This window comes from Moschus berezovskii, chromosome 6, assembly GCF_049115385.1.
Source record: "Moschus berezovskii isolate FMDL1 chromosome 6, NW_MosBer_1.0, whole genome shotgun sequence".
Taxonomy (NCBI): Eukaryota; Metazoa; Chordata; class Mammalia; order Artiodactyla; family Moschidae; genus Moschus; species Moschus berezovskii.
In genome coordinates this window covers 71,481,860-71,495,725 of record NC_142465.1, presented here as the reverse complement: position 1 = coordinate 71,495,725, position 13,866 = coordinate 71,481,860, and the positions used below count along the sequence as shown (strand labels likewise).

The following is a 13,866-nucleotide window of genomic DNA, read 5'->3' as shown; positions in this document are numbered from 1 at the left end:
TAAGTGAAAAAATACATAGACTGTACAAAGTCTTAGCAAAGGAATTTGCAAAAAAAAAAAAAAAAGAGGGAAAAAAAATCTTACCCTATCACTTGAAAACCACTTGCATATTCTTAATTGTGCAATTCACCACATGTACACAGTTTTTAAATGGCTGGAGTTGTTTTGCATTTTTGGTGTTCATTTTGCATTCTGTAATCATTATCCTTTTAGATGTCTATGTAGCTTTGTAAAATAGTATTTTTATTGGTTACTTAATCTTCCTTTGTTGTATAGTGTTAGTTATAATAAGTATCTTCTGTGCTTATAGATTTTTGAGTCTGTTGAGTTACAGCTTTAGAATAAATTCCTCTGTGGTTTTTTTTTTTAGGCCCAAATGGTTATGGATATTTTTTTATATTTTTCTGCATTTTCTGTTTCACTTTGTAGTTTTATGTATGGCTTATCATTTGTGAATTACCAACTCAGAATGATATCAAATGTGTGTGAATTTTCTAGTTTCCATTCAAATATATAATTTGAATCAACGTTAATTTTTAATGCATGTTTGTTTCTAAAATCTTCTTGTTGTCATTGTTCAGTCACTAAGTGGTGTCTGACTCTTTGCAACCCCATGGACTGCAGCACACCAAGCTTCCTTGTCCTTCACTGTCTCCCAGGGTTTAAACAAATTCATGTCCACTGAGTCGGTGATACTATCCAACCATCTCATCCTCTGCCACTCTCATCTCCTGCCTTCGATTCTTCTCAGCATCAGGGGCTTTTCCAATGAGTCTAACTTCAATATAATTCAACATTTCTAAATATATTTTTGCTATTTATTTCATCACTAGCAAAGATTTAAAAATATTTTAATTTATATGTTTCCTATTTGTGTTTTCTCATGGATAAACTAACTACCTGTTCTTCACCCGTTTTAATGGGTTTGATATGGACCTCTTTTGTAAACTTAAATGAATCTTTGCCATTTTTAACATGAGCATTCAGATGAACTTGAATCATTCTAATCTGTTTCTATTTTATTGTAGTTTTGTTCTTTATTACTGTAAAAGTACTTTCAAATCTTTATATTTCCCAACTAATCAGTTTTTTGGTTTGTGATCCCAATAAATATTTTGTATGGAACAATGAGCTGCAGTCCAAATTAGGCAATGGATCAACTTATCCTGAAGCTGAAGGTGGAGGAAGTGGAGAAAACATGAGACAGCTATGAAGAGCTAATTAAATGGAGCACATCTCCAAGTTCAATGTCTGGGATTCTATGACACACCTGCCCTTCCTTATCCTCTTGTAGAACTCAGTAGTTACCAGCCCACTTGTTTATTACAGGGCAGTAAGATTTTCACACCTAAGAAATCCTGCTTTCTAGACAAGGATGGCAAGGGCTCATTTCACCACCCATCTTTTTTCTAGCATAACTTAGTTTGTACAAAAGAAGTTAACCATATAGTATTTATTTATTTAATAAATTTATTTATTTTAATTGGAGGCTCATTACTTTACAGTGTTGTAGTGGTTTTGCCATACATTGACATGAATCCGCCTAAAGAATTCTTTCTTGCTAGGAGTGAACTGCAGATTACAGATCCTTCTGTTCTTTAATGCCTACAAAATGACTAGCAGCCTGCACGAAAATGTATTCAATTTATGACAACCTTTGGCCATTTGAGCTGTAAAGGCAAATGAAGAAAAACATCCAAATCTTAAAAGCAGATTAATTAGGCATCTCCCTTCTGGGTCAGGAAGATCCCCTGGAGAAGGGCATAACAAGCCACTCCAGTATTCTTGCCTGGAGAAATTCATGGACAGAGGAGCCTAGTGGACTGCAGTCCATTGCATCGCAGAGTCAGAGATGACTCTGGGACTAGCACAGCACCTTTCTTCTTTTGTGAATTTTAAAGTTGAATTTTCTATCAAGAAAGCTTAAATGATACAAGAAATTAATTTTCTTTCTCATGAAAATGACATACACTGTTGCTTTGAAGTAACATTATGCACAACTGAGATACCTATGGGGAGTTTTGAAATCTCTGTCTCAAGAAACCTGTTCAAGCAAGACAGCTACATACAGGGTTTGTTAATGGATAAGTACAACTTTCCCTTAAAAAGATTTAAAAGCTTTCTAAAACTATTGTTTTGGTTTTCTGTATATCATAAACTTTTTGCCCTCACATGGCTTATATTTATTTTGGAAATTTTCTGAAGAGACTTTTTTGTTTCTTTGTTGGCTTTGAGCCAGAAATGGGTATAAAGGAGATAAAAATGCCATTTTTTTTTTTTTTGAGTTTTACCTACCTCACTTCAGTTCAGTTCAGCCGCTCAGTCATGTCCAACTCTTTGCGACCCCATGAATCACAGCACGCCAGGCCTCCTTGTCCATCACCAACTCCCGGAGTTCACTCAAACTCATGTCCATCGAGTAGGTGATGCCATCCAGCCATCTCATTCTCTGTCGTCCCCTTCTCCTCCCGCCCCGAATCCTTTCCAGCATCAGAGTCTTTTCCAGTGAGTCAACTCGTCGCATGAGGTGGCCAAAGTATTGCAGTTTCAGCTTTAGCATCAGTCCTTCCAATGAACACCCAGGACTGATCTCCCTTAGAATGGACTGGTTGGATCTCCTTGCAGTCCAAGGGACTCTCAAGAGTCTTCTCCAGCACCACAGTTCAAAAGCATCGATTCTTTGGTGATCAGCTTTCTTCACAGTCCAACTCTCACATCCATATAGATGATATATATATATATGTAAGCATCCTCTCATCAAGAAAGTAGAGAAATGCCCTGTGGAAGCGGGTGCACACGAATTTCCCCTCATCCTCAGTTATGGTCAGAGAAAGACAGCTCTCAGTTCACTTGACACCTGCCTCTTCTGTCTCAGGGGAAGTCTCCCGCCTTTACACGTTTAGAGACTGCCCTCTCTGAAGTTATTCCATACCATAATTCAGTCTTAAGGGTTTAGAGCCAAAGAATGAAAGTCATATTTCCTGCCAAAACACTAGAATCTTGCAGATATCTTAAGGAAAAGAAAACTAGAAGAATGCTAACATAAAAATTTAAAAGATATGCTGTCCAAGTTTGTTATATTATTTTTCAAACATATTTGGATAGAGAAATCATGCAAAGGGCATATTCCCATTTTCCATATTTGCTTGAGAAACTTCTTATAAAGCTAAAGGAAAATGACTGAAAGTTCATACCTTGATAAAAAATAAATACATATTATATATTTTACAAATATGTTATTATATATTATAAATATATATTACACATTTAATTATATTGTGTAAATCACATTTTATCACATACAGTATATGTGATACATTTATATAATTTATATGTGATAAATGTAATTATGTGATTTTATAGATTATTAATATTGATACAAGCATAGATTTATGAAATTTTGGAATTGAAAGAGGTCTTCTAATTTCTGCCAGGCATTTTGCAAATGCAAAAACTACAAATATATATATAAAGTTATCTATAGGGAAAAAAACTGTGCTTAAATAAGTTTGGCTGCTGCTGCTGCTAAGTCACTTCAGTCGTGTCCGACTCTGTGCGACCCCATAGACAGCAGCCCACCAGGCTCCCCCGTCCCTGGGATTCTCCAGGCAAGAACACCGAAGTGGGTTGCCATTTCCTTCTCCAATGTGTGAAAGTGAAAAGTGAAAGTGAAGTCGCTGAGTCATGTCTGACTCTTAGCGCTAGCTTTGACTTAAATAAAGTTACTGCTGCTGGACTTCTTAGAGGGTCTATTAATATTTTCTGAATAAAAGGTCTCTGAATTTTTGTTTTGCACCGAGTCCAAAGATTATATAGCTGGTCTTGCTGGGAAGGTTTAACTGTGAAGGGAACATTTGCACAGAAACATGAAGGATGGAAGAGAGAAACTGAGGCCTTGAAAGAACATTCAGGGCAGAGGGATGAGCAAACACCCAGCCCTCATGGCAGTGTGCCCAGTGCATTCTAGGCACCTCAAGGAAGATAAGACATGAGCAAGAAAGGAGGAAAAGCCGCTAAGATCACAGTGATGCAGATGAGGGAAGAGGTGTGAGGACTAGCATAGGGCCCTGAAAGCCATTGTGAAGATTTTCAGTTTTTCTCTGAGAGGCATGGAAACCCATGAGAAAAAGGGTTTAAATAAAGGAGTGACATGATCTGACTTACTTTCTAACGGGATCACCTTTGCTTCAGGATTGAGGATAGATTCCAGCAGGAGTGTGAGGGTAGGGAATTGGTGGGGAGAATATTAAGGCCAAACCAGAGAGCCCAATTAGGATGCACTGGCCATAACCAAGCAAAAGATGATGGAGGTCCAGACCAAGGTGGTAGCAGTGGAAATGATAAGTGATATGATACTAGATGTTTTCTGAAGGGGCACAAACCATGCATGCAGAAGATTGGCTGCAGTATGTCGGAGAGGGTCAAGATGACTACAAGAATTTTGGCTTACAAATAGGAAAATGGAATTGCCAATATGTGATAGAGAATACTGTGGATGGAATGGGTTTTAGGGAAAAGCTTCCATTTTGGACATGATAAGTTTGAAAATACAGACTAAACACTAGCATATAAGCATTTAGGACTCAGGGGAGATGCTGAGGCTGGAAAACACAAATTGGCAAGTGATCAGTTGATAGATGGTATTTAAAGTTGGGGGTTGGATGAGATTCCATGGGAGGTGGAACTGATAGAAGTAGGACACAGGTCTGAGCTTTGGGTCATTCTAAAGTGAAGTGACCAGGGAGATGAGAAAATACTCCCAAAGGAGGCTACAAATTTTCAAGAATACCAGAAGCTTTTCAGTCATCATCATCCTCTTTTGATACTCCTAATATTACTACATATCTGCCTTATAAGGATTTCATAACATTATAGATATTTAGAACAATTGCTGGCCCAGAGTAAGCATCAATAAATTATAGCTATTAATTGCTAATACTTAAAAATTCCTCTCTTAAAAAATCTCTCCAATGAGGAAATATGTTCAGTAACTTCTGTTGTTGTTCAATCACAAAGTGTCTAGCTCTTTGAGACCCTGTCAAATAGATGGGGCATGCAGCACACCAGGCTTCCCTGTCCTTCACTGTCTCCCTGAGTTTGCTCAAACTCATGCCCACTGAGTCAGTGATGCCATCCAGCCATCTCATCCTCTGTCATCCTCTTCTCTTCCTGCCTTCAATCTTTCCCAGTATCAAGCTCTTTTCCATTGAGTTAGCTCTTTGCATCAGGTGGCCAAAGTATTGGAGCTTCAGCTTCAGCATCGGTCCTTCCAATGAATATTCAGGGTTGGTTTCCTTTAGGAGTGACTGGTTTGACCTCCTCACTGTCCAAGGGACTCTCAAGAGTCTTCTTCAGCACCACAATTCAAAAACATCCATTCTTCAGCACTCAGCCTTCTTGATGATCCAACTCTCACATCCATACATGACTACTAGAAAAACCACAGCTTTGACTAGACAGACCTTTGCTGGTAAAGTGATGTCTCTGCTTTTGAATATGCTGTCTAGATTTGGCATGGCTTTTCTTCCAAGGAGCAAGCATCTTTTCATTTCATGGCTGCAGTCACTCCCTGCAATGATTTTGGAGCCCAAGAAAATAAAATCTGTCACTGTTTCCACTTTTCCCCCATCTATTTGTCAGGAAGTGATGGGACTGAATACCGTGATCTTAATATTTTGAATGTTGAGTTTAAGTCAGCTGTTTCACTTTCCTCTTTCACCCTCATCAAGAGGCTCTTTAATTCTCCTTCACTTTCTACCATAGAGTGGTTATCATCTGCATATCTGAGATTATTGATATTTTTCCTGGCAATCTTGATTCCACGCTTGTGAGTCATCAGTAACTTCTAGAAGTTCCTATAGCTAATAACTGACAGAAGCAGGGTCACATCCAAGTTATTTTTTCTCCAAATTGCTGTGCTTTTCTAACTACTTATCCTATATGACTTAGTTTCCAAATATTTTACATAAGCAAACCAGGAAATAAAACCAATAACCAATAAAATCAATAACCACCAAGTACTTCTTGAGATTAGAGTTCAAGAAACAGGTTGGAATGGAAATAGAAACTGCTACAATGAATTGAGCACTCAACATATGATAAGCATTGTGCTATCCTCTTTAACACTCATGACAGTCCTATCAAAGAGGAAATAATATGACCCTTTTTTCCATTTTACAAATAAAGAATGTGAATCTTGGAGCAGTTAAACAAGTGTTTCTAGAGATGTGTGCATGCTACTTCAGGTATACAGTTTCAGTTTGGGATCTTGGTCAATCTCAGTATTGACAGTGTTTACCAGTTCACCTGGGGACATGGTCTAGTGGCCAAAACTTTTTTTTCAGGAGTGCCTCTTTATTTCTTTGCTTTCTGTTTTATAATGTGTGGTTGACAAGTAAACATTGTAAATATTTGAGGCGTACATTGTGATGTTTTGATATAAGGAAGGTACACCTGCTCAGAGGAAGGTGAAATTCTATCAAGAATTTTCTCTGGGAATTTTATTCTTCCTTCTTACCTTCCTCTCTTCTTTTTTCCTTTACTTCTTCCTTCATTTCTCCATTCCTTTCTTTTTCCATCCCTCCCACACCCTCCTCCCTTCCTTCTTTCCTTTCTTCCTTCCTTTCTCTCTTGTAGAAAGATGACCTGAATTCAGATCCAAAGCAACTTTGAACAGGGTTATCAAGACCTGTAAGATGACTCACTCCAGGGTTTACACAAGCAAAGAGAAATATTACTACTAACTCCACCAGATGTAGCAGATGATGAATTTTCCAGTGTTCCTTTGTTTAGTCAACTTTCAGTGTGAATTATGCAAAAAGCCTTCACCTCCATGTCCCTGTAGACCTCTGTTAAAATCCGCCCCTTTATTTGCCTACACACTCAAACAGCTGTGTCCAACTCTTCGCCACCCCATGGATTATAGTCTGCCAGGCTCCTCTACCCATGGGATTCTCCAAGCAAGAATACTGGAGTGGGTTGCCATTTCCTTCTCCTGGGTATCCTCCTGACCCAGGGATCGAACCTGATTCTCCTCCATTGTAAGTGAATTCTTTACCACCTGAGCCACCAGGGAAGCCCACCTAGATTATTTTGAGACTTCTGTTTGCCTAATCTGTGTTACACTACATGCACCTCAAGGGTTGGGACTAGGCCTTTCAACAATTGATTGAAAGAACTTGGTTTTGTTGCTCACGAACTGTATGACCATAGACAAATTGTTTAACCTCCCTGGACCTGTTCCCACATCTTTGAAACAGAGGTAATAAAATCTCTTCATTGGATTATTAGGAGAATTAAATATGCAGCACTTAGTTCATGTTGTATATGATGCTGTTCCCTTTTCCTGGAAACTATTCCCCAGATATCTGCAAGGTTAATTGCTTATTTCCCTCAAGAATCTGCTTAGATGCTACCTTTTCAATGAATATCCTATTTCCCTGACTGTCTTGTTTAAATAACCATATTCTCTGTCCCTTTCTTGCCCTCCCAATTCCCCTATTATGATTTTGCTTTTTTATAGCATATACTACATTCTCACATACTGTACAGTTTACATATTTGTTATGTGCTACTTTCTAAACTAGAAATTTGATATTTGGAACTTAAGAAAATTCCAGTTTAAAACATCTGTGTCTGATTACCTGTTTCACGCCTTACTAGAAATGTGATATTAGCATGTAATGCCTGAGGTTGGCATCATTTAAAATTAGTGCTTGAACACTAAACCTTAATATTTGTTCCTAAAAAGCTAAAGGAATACTTCCCAAGGGGCTTGTGCAAGGTTATTTGCAAATATGTGTCTCAAACATTCTAGCTAACATGCCACTTTTGGTCACGGCTGAGGAACTTCTATATGACAGACCTTCTTGAACATAACAATGTAAAGTCTAGAAATAAGAAATAATTACCTGAAGGGATTATCAAAATGGGCAGAATCTGTGGGTGGATTGACACTAGGGAAAAGGAAATGGCACTGAGTGAGTTTCCCGTTTTTATAGCAATCCACAATATTACTTGAAGAATTAGAAGACAGATTTCAACGCAATTATAGGAAAAGAGGAGAGTCCCTGGCTGAATGTAATAGAGAGACAGAGTCATAAAGTCTGTGTGTTAACTTTTGATCAAGTCTCTGGCTGATCTCTAAACTATACATGCATAATGTAGATACAAACTCCTAACAGTTCATTCAAAGCTCAAAGTACTGAATTAAAATTTCATCTGTTGCCTACTGCAGGGAGAAATAGTTTTATAGCTGAGTTCAGCGAAGTTAACTGAAAAAAACAAACAAAAATCAATACTCCTCAGAGGAATATAACATTATCAAGAGTCTAGACAATGTATCAGTCACAGTCTCCAGGATTAACTCAAAATTATTTGACATTTAAAGGAACAGGAAAATGTGACTTGTAGTTAAAAGACAGTGGAAACTGACCCAGATAACACAGATTTTAGAATTATTGGACAACAATTTAAAATAGCTATTATCTCCATAATCTAAAGGAGAGAAAAACCAGCCAAAAATAGCATAAAATTCAAAAGGAAATTTTATGACTGAAAGATGTAGTATAAGCAATAAAGTCATTGGATAGATGTAGCATCAGATTCCAGTACCTTGTTCAGTAAGATGACACAGGGACAAGGGTTCACTTCAGAGTCCCTGGTTGGGTCCTCAGTCGGTGGAGGACCAGGTGGCTCCTACCAGGTCCCTGGTCCCATGTTCTCCTGCCTAGTCACTGAGCATGTCCCTAGGTGGGCAGGGCTGGCCCTGGACTGTGGTTGAGGGGAGTTGGAACCAACCCACAGATCTGTTTCAGATTACACAGCCAAAATTGAGGTTTACAGACCTGATTCTGAGTCTCCTACTAGTTCCCCGGGTGGGCTGGACTGCTCCCTGACTGTGGCTGGAGAGACTGGAGCTAAGTACAGGGTCAATTGAGGAGCTAAATTCAGGATCAATTGAAGGGGGTGGGTACAGACAGGTGTGTGTTTTATCTGGTCCCTGTGTGAGCAGGACAGTTTACAGACTGTGGCTGGGATGGCCTGAAGTTCCATTGTGGGGGACCTTTCAGAATCTACAGTCTGACTGAATTTGGTGGGTTTGCCTCCAGAGGCTCTGAGACCACAGCGAAGAGGGGCTAGAGCTGGTTCATGGGCCATTTCAAGATTACAACTGGAACCAAGTTCTGTATGTTTATTACCCAATGCACAGGTGAGGGTGAGTCCTCCAGGGTTCCTGGGTCAATGGTGCTGGTGACAGGACCAAGATAAATGGACTGTGGCTGAATCTTCAGGAACATAGAGCTGTTTACAGGTCTGTACCCAGGACCGTGGTTGGTGAATCAGCCACCTGGCAGCTAGCTTCAGAATGGTTCTCCTTGGTCTTAGACTTTACCAGGGCTTCACTCTCTCCTACCTGGACTACAAACCTCCCAGAAAGATACTTTAGCTTATACATGCATGCTCAGTTACACAGTCATGTCTGACTCTTTGTGACCCCATAGACTATAGCATGCCAGGCTCCTCTGTTTGTGGAGTTTTCCAGGCAAGAATATTAGAGTGGGTTTGCATTTCCTTCTCCAGGGGATCTTCTGGACCCTGGGATCAAACCCATGTTTCTTACATCTCCTGCATTGGTAGGTAGGTTCTACCATGAGCACTACCTGGGAAGCCCCCTTTGTCCATGGATAGATGAAAAATTATTGTTGTTCAGAGGTGGTATAAGAGAGGACATCTTATTTGGCCATCTTGCTTTCATCACTATCCATAATGTTGGTTTTCTGATCCAGTTATTTTCTATGGCATGTTAGGTTTCGCCACAGAAACAGAACCAATTGTGTGTGTGTGTTAGTTGCTCAGTTGTGTCTGACTCTCTGCAATCCCATGGACAATATATATATATATGTATATATATATATATAGGAGAATGGCACGTCCAAGTCATCAGTGTTAGCCAGCAGGCTCCAGACCCAGGAGAACTAATGGTACAGATAAACTCCATAGACCATCTGAAGGAAAATTCCTTCTTGTTCCAGGAAGTTGATCTTTTTGTTCTATTCAGGCCTTAAACTGATTGAATGAGGTACACCCACATGATGGAGGGATATCTGCTTACTTAAACTTCACCAACATAAATGTTATTCTTATCCAAGAACACCTCCAAGTTGACACAGAAGACTAACCATCATTTTATGGCCGCCTATCTCATCATTGTCTTCAAGAACCTTGATGTCACCTGGTAGCAATATTTGTATTATTCCCAAGTTTGGTGGCAGTGTAAGGGAAGACACTCTGAAGCCAGGCAGTACTGAGTTTAAATCCTGACTCTGTGAGACTTTAGGCAAGTTTATGAAGCTCTCTGAAACTCATTTCCTTTTCAGTATGATTAAAATAAAAATGTCCTGGAGACATGTAGTTGCTAAAAAGATGAAAATAGTATACAGCTAACAGAATGTCTGGTACAAAGAATACATTTAAATAAATATTAAATCCCCTCCTTCCTTATTCCCAATTTCTTATAGTTTTCATACTCCAAGTATCTTTAGATATTTGTTCTTTGTCTTATTCAGGGATTCATTAGCTGTAAATTTGTAAAAACCTGTTGAAATTAACTAAAAAGAAAAGTGGGGGGAAGTGAGGATTATTATAATACTATAAAGAAGCACCCTTACATATTTCTTTAAAGAGTAAATTAGATTCAGCCGAGCTTCACTGGGAAGGCTTTGGGGACTGGGCTGCATCCATGGTATCTGCCTCAGTCATTTCTCTTTGGAGGTTTCTTCTTCTTTTTTCTATCTCACTCATCACTTCTCTTCCTTATTCAATTAGGTTTGCATCTAGTTTTGGTCAGAACTGACCTGTGTTCCGACTTGGTGTGCTGGTCATTCTCTCAAGAGCGAGAATTTGATTGGCCGTAAGCTGCCCAATAGACTTCCTGACACCAATGCAAGTGTCCATGCTGATCCAATCAGAGGGCATGATATGGTGCATGCATGGTCACTTAGTTTTGCCTGCTGGGAAAGAGAGTGATAGAAAAGAGACTTCTATAGGGAAATGCACTCCCAAAATATGTTGACCATTTCTACTTCATTTTCCATGTATCAAATACTGTTGTTTTTTTTTTAAATTTCAGAGAGATACATACTCTTTTGGGCTTCCCTGGTAACTCAGCTGATAAAGAATCCACCTGCAATGCAGGAGACCCCGGTTTGATTCCTGAGTTGGGAAGATCTGCCAGGAAAAGGATAGGCTACCCACTCCAGTATTCTTGGGCTTCCCTGGTAACTCAGCTGGTAAAGAATCCATCTGCAATACGGGAGAGACCTGGGTTCGATCCCTGGGTTGGGAAGATCCCCTGGAGAAGGGAACCGCTACACACTCTAGTTATTCTGGCCTGGAGAATTCCATGGACTGTATAGTCCATGGGGTCGCAAAGAGTTGGACACGACCGAGCGACATTTCACTTCACATACTCTTTACTCTCCCAAAGAAGGTTTCTTCTTCCCATGCTTCCATCAGAGAAGAAAATTCTGTTTTCCCAAGAGAACTATATTTTATTTTCCCAAGCTGAGATAATTCCAGTTTATTGAACCTCTTTTTAATAAGACATCTTAAAAAACTGTGAGTTGTCACTGTCCCAAGGGAGCCCTGTGGGCTTACTTTCTTACTTTTTGCCATGCCACTTAATTTAATTATGTCATCTTGTCATTGCTACACATAATCTCAGGGGACCCTGGGAAATAGGGCCATGCTGGATGCTATGCATTCCAAGCATCTCCAATTCTTCTCATCAAATCATAATTTTCTTCAACCTGATGCTGTTTATACAAAACAACCATCCCAAGATGGTAATGGCCACAGGGACAAATCCAAATGGAGATTTAAGGTATTCAGTTTAGTTCAGTCGCTCAGTCGTGACCGACTCTTTGCGACCCCATGAATCATAGCATCTGATCAATTTGATCAATTTTGACAGCTGGTTCAGATAATTAGAGAAGAAAGGAGAAGATCTCTTTTTCTCCAGGGTTTGTCTTTTGGTCTAAATTGTTCATGTCACAGTTTTATATCTTCTCTTCACTTGATGGGTACACCTATGTTTTCTCCAGCCAAAGAGTTTATTGTCCAGGCAGCTTAGTAAATTTTCAGCTTTAGCCACCATTTTTTCTGGGAAGAAAATTTTAATGGGTAAAATTATTCATTTTAGAGTGTATAAGGCCAAAACTGACTCTGGCATTTCACTTGATGAGACCAAGGATTGCATATGAAAGATCTACCTACTATGTAAATGTATTTTCTATGTATGTATATAAAGTTTGGCAGCTCCCTCCCCTAAGCCCTTAAGTAATGTGCTTTGGTTTGAGATAGGTTAATTCAATAAAAGCTTCATTTTCTTTTCTGAAGGCATCTGAGTGGCCAATGCTGGTGTGTTATTGACACTGCCATAAAACAGGGTAATCTCACTCATTTATCAGTTTTTGCTCTGGAGGACCTAAAGCTGAACTCATTTAGAAACTGAATTATCTCTGGCCCTCAGAGCCAGATGGCAAGTTCCTGTGAAGCTAGGGGAATATTGCTTCCAGGCGCTATTGGAAAGTAATCTGCACACCTGCCATAGCCTATGGAGCAGACTGATAAACACAGAACATGCTACATTCCTCCCACCAACCCACAGCCCAAAACAGTCCAAAGTTAGAACCAGATTCAGCATGAAATGTACAAGTGATGGCCCCACCCTCCCTGCGTATCAGTCCCATTTGACACACACACACTCGAATACTAACGCTATATTTTCAAAAAGAAAAGTTGGGTTAGCTATCACTTTCCATCCAGGTGCTTAAATAAGTCTTTTCTTCTCTTCATTGTTATGAAACGGCATGGTCAAAGACAGAGAAGAATGGGTAACACTCCTGGGTACGTTTACCAGAGTATTATTAAAGAGAAGGAATTACTTTGCTTCAAAGGTGGAGATTTACAATACCTGTATAATGTTTCCAAAGGGGATAATGAAAGGTTTGGCCAGAGTTCTACATCTTATACTTACACAGGGGTTTTTGACTTGTATGTATATGTTAAACACACACACACTATATATCCATAATATATGGATTCCATATATCCTGCCCACCTCTTGGAATTATCAAGAGAGTGATTCAGTACTTACCTGGCAGGAAAGATACCATGATCACAAAGGTGGTTTTCCCAGGACAAAGCTTATTCATTGTACTCTGGAGGTGCTAAACCCAGTGATGTCCCCAAAGGTGGAAAACTCAACTGCATAATTTGTGGTAGTGGGGGACTGAGTTTGTGCTTTCCCCTGTTTAAAAAAAAATGAGAGACAGGGAGATAGAGACAGGGAGGAAGGATGATTCACCCATTTTCTCATTTAATAAGTATGTTTGGTTGAAGGGACCCAAAAATGGAAAAGGCATGGTCTAGTTTGTAAAGAAATCCATCTTGGAGAAATGATTAAATTAGGTCATGATATGGATAGTAGCTCACATTATTTTTAAAAGTTGTCATTGTGCTAAAATGGTTTCATAATTGTGGGTCTTTAATTTTCATCCAGAACGGCTGGATATAGGTGCTTTCGAAATTATTGGAGTAGGATGATGTATAGCAAAGACATCTGCTGTGTTGGTGTTTTCATAGTTATAGCTCTCAGAATCTTATCATTTTTTTTTTTAAATTTCTTTGCTTATTTATTTGGCTGTGGTGGGTCTTTGTTGCTGTATGTGCGCTTTCTCTAGGAGCAGTGTGCAGGCCTCTCATAGCAGTGGCTTCTCTTGCTTCGGAGCGTGGGCTCTAGGCACGCAGGCTTCAGTAGTTGCAGCTCGTAGGCTCAGAAGTTGTGTCTTACAGGCTCTGGTG

At 39.4% G+C, this 13,866-nt stretch overlaps 1 non-coding gene across 1 annotated transcript; it reads left to right on the top strand.

Annotated features, from left to right (window-relative positions):
• The first annotated feature begins 13,151 nt into the window (after nt 1–13,151).
• Nucleotides 13,152–13,315, top strand: LOC129537336 (U1 spliceosomal RNA). Its single transcript, XR_008681999.1, has one exon. It is a non-coding gene; the product is annotated as a U1 spliceosomal RNA (small nuclear RNA).
• Nucleotides 13,316–13,866: the final 551 nt, after the last annotated feature.